Source organism: Oryctolagus cuniculus, chromosome 1, assembly GCF_051225735.1.
Source record: "Oryctolagus cuniculus isolate XC-2025 breed Fujian yellow rabbit chromosome 1, ASM5122573v1, whole genome shotgun sequence".
NCBI lineage: Eukaryota > Metazoa > Chordata > Mammalia > Lagomorpha > Leporidae > Oryctolagus > Oryctolagus cuniculus.
In genome coordinates, this window is record NC_142867.1 from 53383558 (window position 1) to 53398000 (window position 14443).

General features: G+C 45.8%; 1 protein-coding gene and 1 long non-coding RNA gene across 34 annotated transcripts in view; one reads left to right on the forward strand and one right to left on the reverse strand.

Moving 5' to 3' along the window:
* Positions 1–14443, reverse strand: part of TEAD1 (TEA domain transcription factor 1) — a 284516-nt gene that overhangs the window by 106232 nt on the left and 163841 nt on the right. The window lies entirely within an intron of this gene.
* LOC149128399 (uncharacterized) lies at positions 6227–8201 on the forward strand. The gene is made up of 2 exons (XR_016231037.1): positions 6227–6849; positions 7834–8201. It is a non-coding gene; the product is annotated as an uncharacterized LOC149128399 (long non-coding RNA).

The window sequence follows — 14443 nt, forward strand, 5'->3', positions numbered from 1 at the left end:
ATGCAATGTCACAGGAGCAAACCTTAGCTTGGGGAAGATCAGACAACTTGCTCAAGCATCTGGTTCTCTCTTCCAGAGGCAAGACAAATCCCTCATTTCCAGACTTCACGACTGGGCACGCGAGGGCTGAAAATGTGGGGTTTGCCGGGTCACCAAGGAAGACCGTCAGGACGAGGTGCTAGCAGTTCCCCCTGTTCATCGCCTGGCTTCGGGCACAGCACTCTCCTGCTCTGCAAGGACAGAGTCAGACTGAAGTTGGAGCCTGTATTAGACACTGCAGCACAAGGCCAGAGGGAGCGCAGGCCTGCGTCTCAGCACACCTCTGCGGGCTGGAATGCAAAAGGCACAATTAGGAAGGTCCAAATTCTCCTCAGATCCTCCCTTCTTTCAATTCATTGATAAAGTCTTGATTAAGAATATAGACATTTTGTCATCCTTGCTCCATTTACCTCATCTCCAAACTCCCCTGACTGGGTGAAAGCTAATGCTGCCTCCTCTGTCTGGTCAATTATTGCATGGACACAAGGGACCAATTAATGCCATCCATAAACGCCTGAATCATTCTGTCAATTAACGAGAACTAACTATGTCATCAGATATATTACTGGTGAGCAAGTCTATTTGGTTGCAATATGTCTTGAAGGAGAGCAGTATCAAATGAATCACAATTGACTTGGACAACTGCTAGCATAATTTCAGAAGATGAAAAGACAGATGTGGTAGTTATTAGTGGTCCCCTGAGGAATTACAGCCAAGCAATTGTAATGTGCTAAGACTGCACTAGCAGGTGCCTGCAGTACAAATCAGACAGAGGGTTAAATCAATATTTTCAATTTCTTAGGATCAATCTGGTGTTTGAACGAGATGGAAACTTGTTAGCAATTGGCAGGATGTGTAAATGAAAAGTCAAACTTCTTATTATTTGTTAAAAAGGAATGAGTGTACTGCATCATGCCCTTGGCACAAGGTAATGCTTTCATGATCCAGTAGCTGGGGCATTCGCTGAGAATCAAGCGGTTCTTAAATTTTAATAGAGTGCAAAAGGTTAGCTTTATAAAGGTTGAACATTCAAGATCTTTAAAAAATGATTGAAGTGTCAATAGGAAAGTTTTGAGCTGTGACAACAGTATAGTTATTAATGATTAGTGCAACAAGCAGAAGGAAGCCTTAAACTCAATGGAAAGAGAGGGAAAAATAAGGTCTTACCAAGAACACACAGATTAAACAGAGCCTTGGGAACATGGCTTTTTTTTTTCTTGTTTCACTAAGAAAAAGTCTAATTTGAAGAAAATTCACCAAAAACTTTCATTTCCCCAACTTTCAGTCTTCTTAACAGTATTTATGATCCTCACTGAACATCTGGATTAAACAACTATCTCATATGACAATGTTCCACCTCATTTGTTGCTAGTTTGCTTGCTGTGAGTTTGGGAATAGACAGTCCTTCACATGGCCCCAAACCAGAAAGATCAGCACACATCAGCAGAGGTTGGAATTGTAAACAAAAAAACCTGCAACCTGATGCACTTTTGTACATACGAAATACTCACTGAAGTCATTCACTGGTAGAAACTGGAGACATGTGGTGTGAGTCTGGGATCTGCCACTGGCCCACCCTGCTCTAAGATCAGTTTTCCCATCATGATAAAAGTTGAGTGCAGGTTTCCTCCCTTTTACACCTTTTGAAGCAGTCAAGCTCCTGTCTAGCTCATCAATTAGAAATGCAGAATTTTCCATTTGACATCCTATTTAAAACAAAGTGGCATATTTCAAAAGCAAAATAATCAACGTAAGTATTCATAGGCAAATGGAGACTATAGTATATTTTCCTTTTACTTAAAAAAAAGTCTCTGCAACCTATTTAAAAAAAAAAAAACTCATACAAGGTTTCCCTGACTATAAACAGCAAGATTTTTGAGACATAAATATAATGAGGCAATGAGTGCATCGGCCCTTAAGGAGCTTGAGGGAAACAGGTACCAAATTAATGGTAAACAAAGCAGATCCAAGATCAGCTCAGAGCACTGGGGGAATTCAGGGAGAGGAGAAAGCCCTTGGCTGACAGAAGGAGCAGGGAAGGGTGAGCTCCACAGGGAAAATGCATGAAAGAAGTGATATTCGAGATGGGTCCCAGGACTGGGGTGTGGCAGGAAGAAGAGAAGCAGACACCTGCAGGCTTCCTGGAAGAGGAACCATAGAGTGACTGGATGAAGCCAAGAAGGAAGCAGCAGGGGAATTCCAGAGAGAGCCCCATCTGCCACGGGGGCTGCATGGCAGGAGCCAGAGTCGGGGAGAACTGGGGTCATCAGCTTCCCACCACTAGCACTGGCCCTGGGGCAGATGAGAGGGAGGAGGTGGAGAGGCCTGCCCTGGAGATCAGCCAGAGCCAGGATGGAGAAGGTAAGTGGGTGGGGTGGGAGGGGCGTCTCATTCATTCTCCCCACTTCTGCATGCTTTTCCCTTTCTTTTTGTTTTTTAATGTTTATTTTTATTTTTCATCCTGTTGAAAGGCAGAGTGAGAGACAGACAGGTCTTCCATTAGCTGGTCTACTTTTCCAAGTGTCCACAAGGCCAGTTCTGGGCCAGGCTGAAGCCAAGGGGCCTGAACCTCCATCCAGGTCTCCCACATCGGTCACAGGGAGCCAAGATTCAGGCCATCACCTGTTGTCTCCCAGGATCCATCAACAAGAAGCTGGATTCAAAGGAAAGGTACTGGGACTTGAACTGGCGCTCCAATAGGAGATGTAGGCTTAACCTTAACCTGCTGTGCCACAATGCCACCCTTGCTTTTTTACCTTTCAAATTGGGCACAAACTCTAACTGACATATGTGTGTATATGCATAATACCATTATAAGTTAACATATACACAGTTAATGTGTATACATATTTATTATACATAGGCCAACAGATTCATTTTAAAGAATGAACATATCCTAGGCCTTATTAAACCCGCAAAAGCAGCATGTACCCAAGAACACCCGGGGCTGTGCTGCGCTGGGGGCAGGGGCAGCACTTTCCCAGCCGAGATGTGGCTCTAGAGCTGGGATCCCAACATTTGCAGAATGGATGAAGCCTTCCTTTCAGCAGCTGGCAAGAGAGACCACGTCTTACCTGAACTAAGGGGGCTGCCAGGTTTGGGCTGAATCCTCCTTGGGGTCCAAGACTCCTGCTGGGACATGACCCCTGGAGGGCAGCAGCAGGGAAGGCTGGCCATGCAAGGAGGGACCACCCCACTTCCCATATATGTAAGTCAAGAAAGAGCAAAGTGAAGAGTGCTCAGTTCATCAGGAAGCTTAGTATTTAGAATAATAACAGGGAAGAAGTCGTGTCTTGGAATTCACAGCGGATATTTCTTTTTAATTATTTTTTGAAGATTTATTTTATTTATTTGAAAGGCAGAGTTACAGAGAGGGAGAGGCAGAGGCAGAAGAGAAAAGGCCTTCCATCCACTGGCTTATTCCCCAAATGGTCGCAACGACCAAAAGTTGAGACATTCTGAAGTCAGGAGCCAGGAGCTTCATCTGGGTCTCCCACCCACATGGGTGCAGGGGCCCAAGCACTTGGGTCATCTTCTGCTGCTTTCCCAGGTGCACTAGTAGGGAGCTGGATCAGAAGGCAGCAACTGGGACTCGAACTGGTGCCTATATGGGATGCTGGTGATGCTGCAGCAGCTTAATCTGATACAACACAATGCCAGACCCAAATTTTTTTTTTTATTAAAGAAATACTCAAGAATCACCTAGAGGAACAAGTATCTTAGAATTTGCAAGGAAATGCAAGAGCATCAACTTCCCTCAAATACACCAGTGTCTTCTCACTTGAGGGTCCCTTGTCCACCCCTACATTGTCCACTGGGTGCTCCCATCACCAGCCTTTGTGGATCTCTGCAGGCCAGGCTGCGCTCCAACCCCACCCCCAGAAGGGTGAGGGCCTGGTCCATCCCCAAGATGCTCTTTGTTAATTTGGTGGCTGTCATCCTCAACCACCACATTCCTCTCCAATTTCCTCTATCTCCCATTGGCACAGGGGTTTTTCCACATCCACAGGCTCCTTCTCTGACGGCTCCCTGGCTCCCATGTCCCTGTCCCCGGCCTCCCTAACCTCTCCACCCTGGGAGCCCAGCTTCACTAAATGAGCTCATTACAGATGTCCCCGCCCTCTTACATGGACAGATGCAAACCTTCACTCTGCTTAACCTGTCCTCTAACCAGTCCTGAAACGCCCTGTGCTGGCTGTTACAAAGAAATGAAGATGGCCACAGGAGCATCCTGACGCCAATACACACGTGTTCCTGTCGCCTGAATGATGTAAGCCAGTCCAGGGCTGTGATGTAGCGAGTTAAGCCACCTTCTGCATCACCAGCATCCCATATGGGTGCTGGTTCAAGTCCTGGCTGCTCCACTTCTGATCCAGCCCCCTGCTAGTGAACCTGGAAAAACACCAGAAGATGGCCTAGGTCCCTGGTCTCTGAACTCATGTGGGAGATCTGGATGAAGCTCCTGGGTTCTGCCTTGCCCAGCCTTGGCTACACAGCCTCTCTGTCTGCTCTCACCCTCTAACTCTGCCTTTCAAATAAATAAAATAATTTTTTTTAAAGGAGCCAGGTGCCAGGCACAGTCCTCAGGACATGGCAAGTGCTCAATATACTCTTCACTCTTGTCACTTTTGTGGTTATTATATTACAAACACGTGGTGCACAGAACCTAATCTCTGCAAGTGGACACTACTAGGGCTAGTAGAAGCACACATCATGATGCATCTCTACCTCTATGCTCAAAGTGGAGCTCAGCAGATTCATGAATAGGCAGAAGGTGAGGATGAGCACAATCAGTCAAGGTTCAAGGTCAGCAAAAGTAAGGAATCAATTCAAGACCTTTCCTTTGCTTCTGATTTTACTTCTTACTTGGTCCCTGGGTTACTACAGCTGCACAGCAGGGCCAGAGCCATGAGCGCAGGTTCTCTGTTAGGGTGAAGCTTGAGGGAGGCTCACAGCAGTGGGCTAACCCTTTTCTTATATATTTTCTGAGCAGGTGCCTTGGACTAGGAACCATAAAAGAAAGGACCTGAGAATCGAATGGTAAACATGAGTCTCTGCCATGCAAAATTTGAGTCTACCGGCTCAAACATGATGGATGGAACCCCTGCCTACTGCATTTCAGTCTGTGGGCACTCCAACAGGTGCGTAGATTTCCACCATCGCTACATGAATCAGCAATAACACCCTGAAAGTTCAAAGGACAAAGAGCCTCACATCAAAGAAGAGGAGAGGCAAGACGAAGCAGGACATTTTCTTTCCAATATTTAAAAGCTTATAGCCGTCATCTACATTCCCACTAAACTAGGGTCTTTTTGCTTTTTTTACTTGTTAAACTTCTTGCTCAGTGAACTGTTAAGCCTTTTAACTGCAGGGTAATATCAAAAATTTATCTCAAAAACTAAAAAAGAAGGAAGGAAGGAAGGAAGGAAGGAAGGAAGGAAGGAAGGAAGGGAGGAAGGAAAGGAAGGAAAGGAAGGGGGGAGGGAGAAGGAAGAGGGTGGGAGGGAAGGGGAGAGAGAATATTGTTATGCTCTGTATTGTATCTACAACCCTCACTGAATCTGTTAAAACCTAACAAGAGAAAAAAAAAGGAAAAGTTGTCACATGCCTGAATACGATGAATCTATGTAGACTCCAAAAACATCTTGATCAACAGAAGCATTTATGGATATTCATAACAGAATTGAACTAATCTATGTTATGCCATCTTATTCGCCAATGGGCTTGAGATAGGTTCCAGGAAGTACAGGATGGAGAAAAAAAATCAGGGCAGAAGAGTGAAAATAAGAGTAGGATGGTAACTCAGAAAAAAAAAAAGTCAAGAATAAGCACTCTAAACAGGAACATCCACAGTGACACCAGCACAGAAAGTGAGTTGAGAAACCATTCTCCTGGATTTTTGGTTAGTAAGACTGTTAGGGGCAAAAAAAAAAAAAATCTCTGGATTAAAACACACACACACACACACACACACACACACACCAAAAACCACACACTGTGGTAGGCTATGCGTGTTACTTGAATTCAATTCGGCAAAAAGAACAGCTATACCTTTAAGAAATTCAACTCACAAACATCAGCTTTTGAAACCAAGGTTCAGCAAAGAAGAGCCAATAAAAATGCTGTAACTTGAAACCAGCCCACAGGGCTGAAAAAGAAAGGAGAGCGGTCAGCCAGGCTGCCCTCTGCCACACCCTTCTCTCTGGGATCTAGAACAGCAGTGCCCAGTTTGCAGAACAAGAAGCCAATTGACTCAAATGTCTGCTGCATAAGCTATAAAATGAGTACATAAAGAACAATATGAACAACACAGCGCCGTCAGTTACAGAAAAGGCCTGACTGTCCGACGCCACGCTGCACCCCAGACAAGCAGGGCAATTGTTTGAGCTGAGCGGGCTGCAGGGAGGAAGAACGAATAATTAGCGTCCTTGTGAATCGAGTGTCTGCCAGGAAGAGAGCTCCATCCTGCAGCAGCAGCGAGCAGCACCCTGGCCCTCAGGAGTCAAGCTGGGGCTTTCAAAGATCTTTATGGAGAATCATGATGCAAGCAAACACATTCTTCAGAGACACAAGCCAACAATGTGCTCCAATGGGACCATTTCTCCCTCGCAGCAACTTCTAAAGTTTCACCAACTGCTACTTTCCAAGATCAGGAAATGTCATTTTCTCTCATTTACTTTTTCACTGGCTAAGGAAGGAACAACTCCAGCCAGCAGGGGCGGGGGTAGCGACTAAAGCACCGATTTGAGCTCTCCGGGCCACAGAACAGCAGCAAGTTCATCAAGGGAGCTTGGGGGAAGGGAGCAGCAGGTAAAAACCTTTGGTCCAACATCAATGTCAAAAAAGTTCTTGCAAATCCAAAAAGGGTAAAGTCCACTGCAGTGGAGGTGTGGGACAATGTGCAGCACAGAGAAAGAGAATTACCATGGACCCGAATAAGCAGGTCCAAGTTCAAGTCTCTGCTCCCTCTTTAAGCCATTAACTTATCTGGGCCTTCGCTTTTCTATTTGTAAAATAGACATAATAAATGTTCTCATCTCACACCCACACATACCCACCCCATTCCCAGGGTTGCTGAAATAGTGAGATGAGATTATGCACATGAACTTCATTTGACATGAATATGATTCTCTAACTTCATCTATTTGGAAACTTGGAAAATGCTGGGCATAGTCCCAGCATCTCATGAATGCTTATTATTTGCTTAGCATCCAGAAAGGTGCCCCGGGGCTGCAGACAGAAGTAAAAGGTACAGCCTCTGACTGTGAAGAATTTATAGGCTGCACAGTCAGGATACCTAGGTTCAGGACTAAACAAAGTCTCAGAGCTCTTCCCTCACCTCACTTAATTCTTTTGCACTCAGAAAATCCACTGGGTTCTATCCAGAAGGCTTACAGCCCTGAAAACAATAACAACAGAACTGATGAGTGGCATCTCACCAGCACCCAGAGGTATTCTTGGAGACAGAGAGTTGAGAGGAATTCCCTCTTGTCCTTTAGTTACTCTATGAATTCAAACCATGGGGATTAGGAGAGCAGCCCCAAAGGAAATCACGTCACAAAAAGAACTTGCTCTCAACCTTTCAATTGAACAAAATTTTAAATAGGAGATGCTGCTGCAATGACCAGGAGAATCTAGTTCAAGAACTCCAACCTCCCAGGGCACAAAATCCAAACTGAAACAATATTAATTAATGATGGGGTTCCTATATGCCAGCCAAATACTAAACCTTTAACTTTTTTTTTTTTATTTGAGTGCTCAAAGCAATTCTAATTTCCTATCTCTATTTTGCAGATGGAGTGAAGGACTTGTGGAGGTCAGCTCACTGGGCCAAGGTCTGCACCTTTGGCAAGAGGTAAACCAGGATCTAAACCTGACTTCAAATCCCGCGCTGATTGCTATCATGCTCCAGGATATCACTCTGGTATACATTCACTTCCACTCTGCCATTCATTTCCTGAACACTACATACTCACACTATTTTCTTTGCAGGACAAAACACTATGGATCCCCTGCTTTACAGGTCCTTTAAGCCCACAGCTGACAGGGAAAGGGCTATCCCAAGGTCTCAGTTCCACAACTTTTATGTTGTTCTTCAAAGAAATATTTTCTCTGGAAAGGTCTGGTGGGTTGAGAGATGTCGCAAAGATCAAGAGGAGCCCAGAAAGTTTTCCTAAGTATGAGTGGTTAATAATTTTTTTTTTTTTTTGACAGGCAGAGTGGACAGTGAGAGAGACAGAGAGAAAGGTTTTCCTTTGCAGTTGGTTCACCCTCCAATGGCCGCTGCAGCTGGCACGCTGCGGCTGGCGCACCGCGCTGATCCGATGGCAGGAGCCAGGTGCTTCTCCTGGTCTCCCATGGGGTGCAGGGCCCAAGCACTTGGGCCATCCTCCACTGCACTCCCTGGCCACAGCAGAGAGCTGGCCTGGAAGAGGGGCAACCGGGACAGAATCCGGCACCCCGACCGGGACTAGAACCTGGTGTGCCGGCGCCGCAAGGCGGAGGATTAGCCTAGTGAGCCACGGTGCCAGCGGTTAATAAATTTAAAAACTTTCAATCTTACCAGGAACAATATAGTTAAATGTCTGTGTTCAATTTTCACTGAAGGAGCAAACATTTTTCAAAAGAATCTTCAGTGTTGGCCAACCTTCCAGAAAGTAATTTGGCAAGCTATGCTTGCAGGTTCTTATCTAAGAATTCTTCCAAACCTAAGTCACGAAGAATTTTTAAAAATTGATTGATTGATTGATTTTCACTTTATTTGAAAGGCAGAAAGACAGTCAGAAATACAGATGTCCTTTCACTGGCTCACTCCCCCAAATGCCTATAACAGCCAGGATGATGCCAGGCCAAAGCCAGGAGTCCAGAATTCCATCCAGTTTCCCAAAACAGTGGCAAGCACCCAGTACTTGAGTCAGCATCTGCTGGGTCCCAGGGCGTGCACTGGCAGGAAGCTGGGTCAGAAGCAGAGGAGCCAGGGCCAGCGCCATGGCACAGTAGGTTAATCCTCCACCTGTGGCACTGGCATCCCATATGGGCTCTGCTTCTAGTTCCAGCTGTTCCTCTTCCAATCCAGCTCTCTGCTGTGGCCTGGGAAAGCAGTACAAGATGGCCCAAGTTCTGGGGCCCCTGCACCTGCGTGGGAGGCCCAGAAGAGGCTTCTGATCGGCTCAAATCCAGCCAGTGAGGCCATTTGCGGAGTGAACCAATGGATGCAAGATCTCTCTCTCTCTCTCTCTCTCTCTCTCTCTCTCTGTAACTCTACCTTTCAAATAAATAAATAAAATCTTGGGGGGGGGGGTGGCGCCACCTGCAGTGCCGGCATCCCATATGGGCACCAGTTCAAGTCCCGGCTTCTCAACTTCCAATCCAGCTTTCTGCTATGGCCTAGGAAAGCAGTAGGATACGGCCCAAGTCCTTGGGCCCCTGTACCCATGTAGGAGACCTGGAATAAGCTCCTGGCTTTGGGGCGACACAGCTCTGGCTGTTCCGGCCAATTGAGGAGTGAACCAACGTATGGAAGACCTCTCTCTCTCTCTGCCTCTCCTTCTCTCTGTGTAACTCTTTCAAATAAATAAATATTAAAAAAAAAAAAAAAAAAAAAAAAAAAGAAGTAGAGGAGCCGGGACTCTGAGCCCAGCATGCCAACAGGTGATGTGGGCGCCTCAAGCAGCAACAACCAATGTGCCAAACGCCCACACCCATCCATCATGAAGATTTTTACATATGTTTTCTTCTAGAAGATTTAGCCTTAGCTTTTATATTTAGGCTTAGGAATTATTTATTTATTTTTTTGACAGGCTTAGGAATTATTTTTAAAATAATTTCTGTGCATGGTATGAGATCAAAGTTTAATATTTTTGCATGTGGATATCCACTTGTCCTGGATGATCTGTTGAAGAGTACTGAAATCAACTGCTTTGGGACCAGTACTGAGGCATAGTGGGTAAAGTTTCAGCCTGCTGCACCAGCATCCCATAAGGGTGCTGGTTCGAGTTCCAGCTGTTCCACTTCTTATCCAGCTCACTGCTAATGACCTGGGAAAACAGTGGAAGATGGCCCAAGTGCTTGGGCCCTTGCACCCACATGGGAGAACTGGAAGAAGCTCCTGGCTTCAGATTGGCCCAGCTCCAGCTATTGCAGCCATTTAGGGAGTGAACCAACAGATGGAAGACCTTTCTCTGTGTTTCTCCCTCCGTTTGTAACTCTGCCTCTCAAATAAACAAATAAATCAAAAGGGGGGGAGAGAAGGAGGGAGGACAAAAGAATGAGAGAGAGAGATGAATTGCTTTGGCACCTTTGCAGAGAATTTAGTCACATTTTCGTAATGATTCATTTCAAGGCTCTCAATTCTGTAGGATTAATGTAAGCCTCCACTCTTACCCATCCTTGCTTGGGTAATACGCTGTCTTCATTACTGAATCTTTGGAAGCATGTTTACATCCTCCAGCTTTTTTCTTTTCTTTTTTCCCAATGGTTTTGTTTATTCAGGGCCCTCTGCACCTCTGCATTTTTGCATAAATCTTAGGAACAGTTTAAAATGCACAAAGGGTTGTTATAAGGATTGCACTGAATTCATTAGCTAATCTGGGGAAAATTAGCAATACTGAGTCTTCCAATCCATGAACATAGGATATCTCTCCACTCATTTAGATCTTTTTCAGCGATATTTTAGTTTTCAGTGTATAAGTCTTAAACTTATTTTGTTAAATTTATTCATAAGAATTTTATTATTTGAAGCTGTAATGAATAGCATCCTTGTTTTCTTAGTGTCGCTTTCAGACTGTTGCTTATATATAAAAGTAAACTGATTTTTATATACTGATCTTGTATTTCATAAGCTTGCTGAACTTAATAGGTCTGTGTTTGCAGTATGTTCCTCACAATTTTCTGATACAAGAATAATTCATTTACAAATAAAGACAGTTTCATTTCTTCCTTTACAATCTGAATGTGTTTAATTTCTGAGCTTGCCATATTATATAAACAGAGATGAAGAGAGTTGTGAATGGAATTCCCTTCCCTTCCTGGTCCCGGATCTAAAGAGGAAGCTGTATTCATAATTTGCACAAAGAATCTGTCTACACAAGATACTCTCTTTCCTGAAGGCTCTACAACACAGAGCTGGATAACTATTTTCTTATTCTGATGACACACGATCATACACAAATGGAAAACATACTAATGCCTTTTAAAAAAAATCAACATGTTCTTTAAAAAATGTCATGTAAGAGATAAAATGCAAAATTACTACTGTCCCAAAGGAGGAAAAAGCAGCAGCTTCTCATGGAATAACTGCCTGTGACATAAGGGAGGGCAAACAAGTGGCTCTCACTGCCAGTGCCCTGGACAGTCTCTGGCCCCTCCACTCACCCACAGTCCAGCACTGGGAGGGATAGTGGAAGGGGGCTCAGGCAGTTTTGCCCAAACTCTGTGCCCCATCACCACATGAGCCAGCTGGGAGTGAACTGGCAGGGTTGTGGAAGACAAGGGGCTTCCAGTGGGAACCCTTACTGGGCAATTTTCACACAATAATCTCTTTTCTTAACAAAGCAGCCAGACTTCTTTGTAAAAACTAGGTTCCCAGAAGGAAACGAGCAAGCAGCATCCAATGTTGGTTCTACGAACAGTGCGTCTAAAGACCTTGTTTTATTTTCTTGGAAAGGTGAAAGTTTTCATGCCCAGCAAGAGGCACAGCTGGGTGTTCAGGATCTGACTGCCAAACCGCCCGCCCACCCTCCCCATGCACACCTGCATGCTAGATGCAGCTTCTACACGGAATCACAGTACCTGCTCGAATGCCTACTGTTAACACAACTAGACAAGTCTGCTGGCAATGGCTGGATACCCCGTGAGTAGAACCCAGCACCCACCATGTATATCTAGTTAGTTTTATTTCATGTATTCTATCGAACAGCACAATACACCTAAAAGGGAAGGATGAACGGATGCACAGGTGAACTAGACATCACAAACAGGATTCCAGTGAAAATAAATATTTTTTAAAATCTCAAAGAATTTTTTTTATTTGAAAGAGTCACAGAGAAAGGGAGAGACAGAGAGATATCTCCCATCTGTTGGCTCACTCCACAGTGGTCTCGGGCAGGAGCTTCACCTGGGTCTCCCATCTGGGTGACAGAGACCCAAGCACGTGGGCCATCCTTTCCTGCCTTCCCCAGGCCATCAGCAGGGAGCAACCAAGACGTGAACTGGCGCCCATAAGAGGTGGGGTATTGCAGGTGACGGCCCTACCTGCTACACCTCAACACTGACCCCAAGGAATTTAAAATGTAGCCAAAGAGGGGAGCAAGAAATGAAGAACTTGCGCTCTGTGTGGCACACTGGGTTACGCTGCCACCGGCAACGCCAGCATCCCACCCAAGTGCTGATTTACATCCTGGCCTTTCCATTTCCAATCCAAATCTCCCTTTGAAATAAATCTATTTTTTTAATGAAGAAGTTGGAAATGTGGCAGAACGACAGCTCATTTCCCTCACTTCACAGAAGTTGTCATGTTCCAGCGTCTCAGAGAAGGCAATGGGTCCAGCCACTAAGTCTCCCAAGAACTAGAATCCACCCCTCCTGTCGGAAGTGAGGTCGGTGGATCTCTGCCTGCTGAAGGGGAACACTAGCAACACACAGATGCTCCCTGTGAGCCCTGTGCTTCCTCCCGCACTAACAAATACCCTGTGTTTCAGGGACGCAGCGCCTTAGTTCCCAGTCTCAGCTCTAACGCCCTCTGCACCCCTCTTCTCTCTTGCGGCCATAACCCTGTGCCAAGGAAATGCACCCTCAGCTGCTCCTGGTACTTTGGGCAAGAAAACCTGACACTGGATATAGATCCTCAGCACCACTCAAGTGTCTGCCCGGGAGCATGAGAGCCTGTCCCAGCCTTGCACTTTCCCCCATCCATAGCTTGCCGCAGCACAATGGTCCAGAAGAACTTAATCATCAACTTCAAAGAAGCGTATGCTCTCCCTTTCCTCCTGCACGGCCCAATCAGACGAAGCTTCTCCTGGTGGAAAGGGAAAGAGGCCCAGCACCCTCCCCCCGACCTGTGCGGCAGCCTCTGAATGACTTACAATGCATTCCAGGGACCAGGCACTTCTCATGGAATGATCTCACCAAGGCCTCGCCTGGAAAGTGGAAACGTTTTATAGGCAAGGAAATCAGAGCTCAGAAGTCAAGCCAGCTGCCCAGGATCACATAACCAGCAAGTGCTGGCTACTTGGCTGGCCTTGAGAAAAGACCCTGAGTGTCACATAAAAGCAGGACGCGGTCTTACTCTTCATTAAACATTTCCTGAGAGCTCGGAGATGGCCTGATTAGCAAGGCAAGGGGGAACAAGACAGCGGCTCCCTCTTCTTCACTGTTACTAGTGCAGGTGAGGTATGCTGGGGGACCAGAATCTGCAAAGCACCTGAACACTGACATATTTTCTTAAAAAATACTGGACAATTACCTAGTAAGAATGTTGTCTTGAAATGTAAAAACTATAAATTTAACTGGAGCTAGGTTCTGAATTGCTTTTTTAGTTCACTTGTTAAGTAGTCTGTACAACATGTAATCAGGACATACTCTGAAGATTACCCCAATAAGCTTTGAAAAAGCACAGTCATTAAATAAAATCATGAGATAATTGCATGGTTCTCCAGGTTGGGAATTACTAATGTGGATGCTAATTTTGTCTGTGCAACCACACTGATATCGGAGTGAGGATGCTCACGAAAGTGAAGTTCCTGTCACAGAGCTCGGCTGCACATCATCCGGGCAGGTGGTACGGCTGCAGCAGCTCTCGCGCTCCTGCTCTGCTCTGCTCTGCCCTGTTCTGCTCGGAGGAGTCGAGGGGATGGGCATGAGCCCACCTGCACCCCAGGCCCTGGACAAAGCACTATGCCTCTCCAGGCCCACGCCTTCTTTGTCCTCCTCAGAATTAAGATTCCTCCACAAAGCTGAAGATGGGAGGCTGCAGCCCCTGGCAGAGCAACACAATACCCTATCACCCGCAGAGCCTTCATCTGGCAGTGGAATTTGCACTTTGTTCACAGCAGTGCCCCCAAAACAATTACTTCACTGATTGCATCTGTCCTGTTGAGAGAGCCGGTCTGTCTATACTGCAACTGACAGAGGACCAGTATGTGAGAAGTCTGACCCATAGGTTCTCTAGAGTAACAGTCAGAAAGAAAGTAAACAAAGGGGAAGAATCATAGTGATGTTCAGCCAATGAGTGTCTGGCCACAGGTTCCACACCAATTGGGCAGTTGTTTAAAAAGACACGAAAAGAGGCCAGCACTGTGGCACAGCAGGTACAGCTGCCACCTGCAGCACTGGCATCCCATATGGGTGCCGCTTTGAGTCCCTGATGCTCCACTTCGGTTCAGCTCCATGCTAAGGCTTCTGCGAA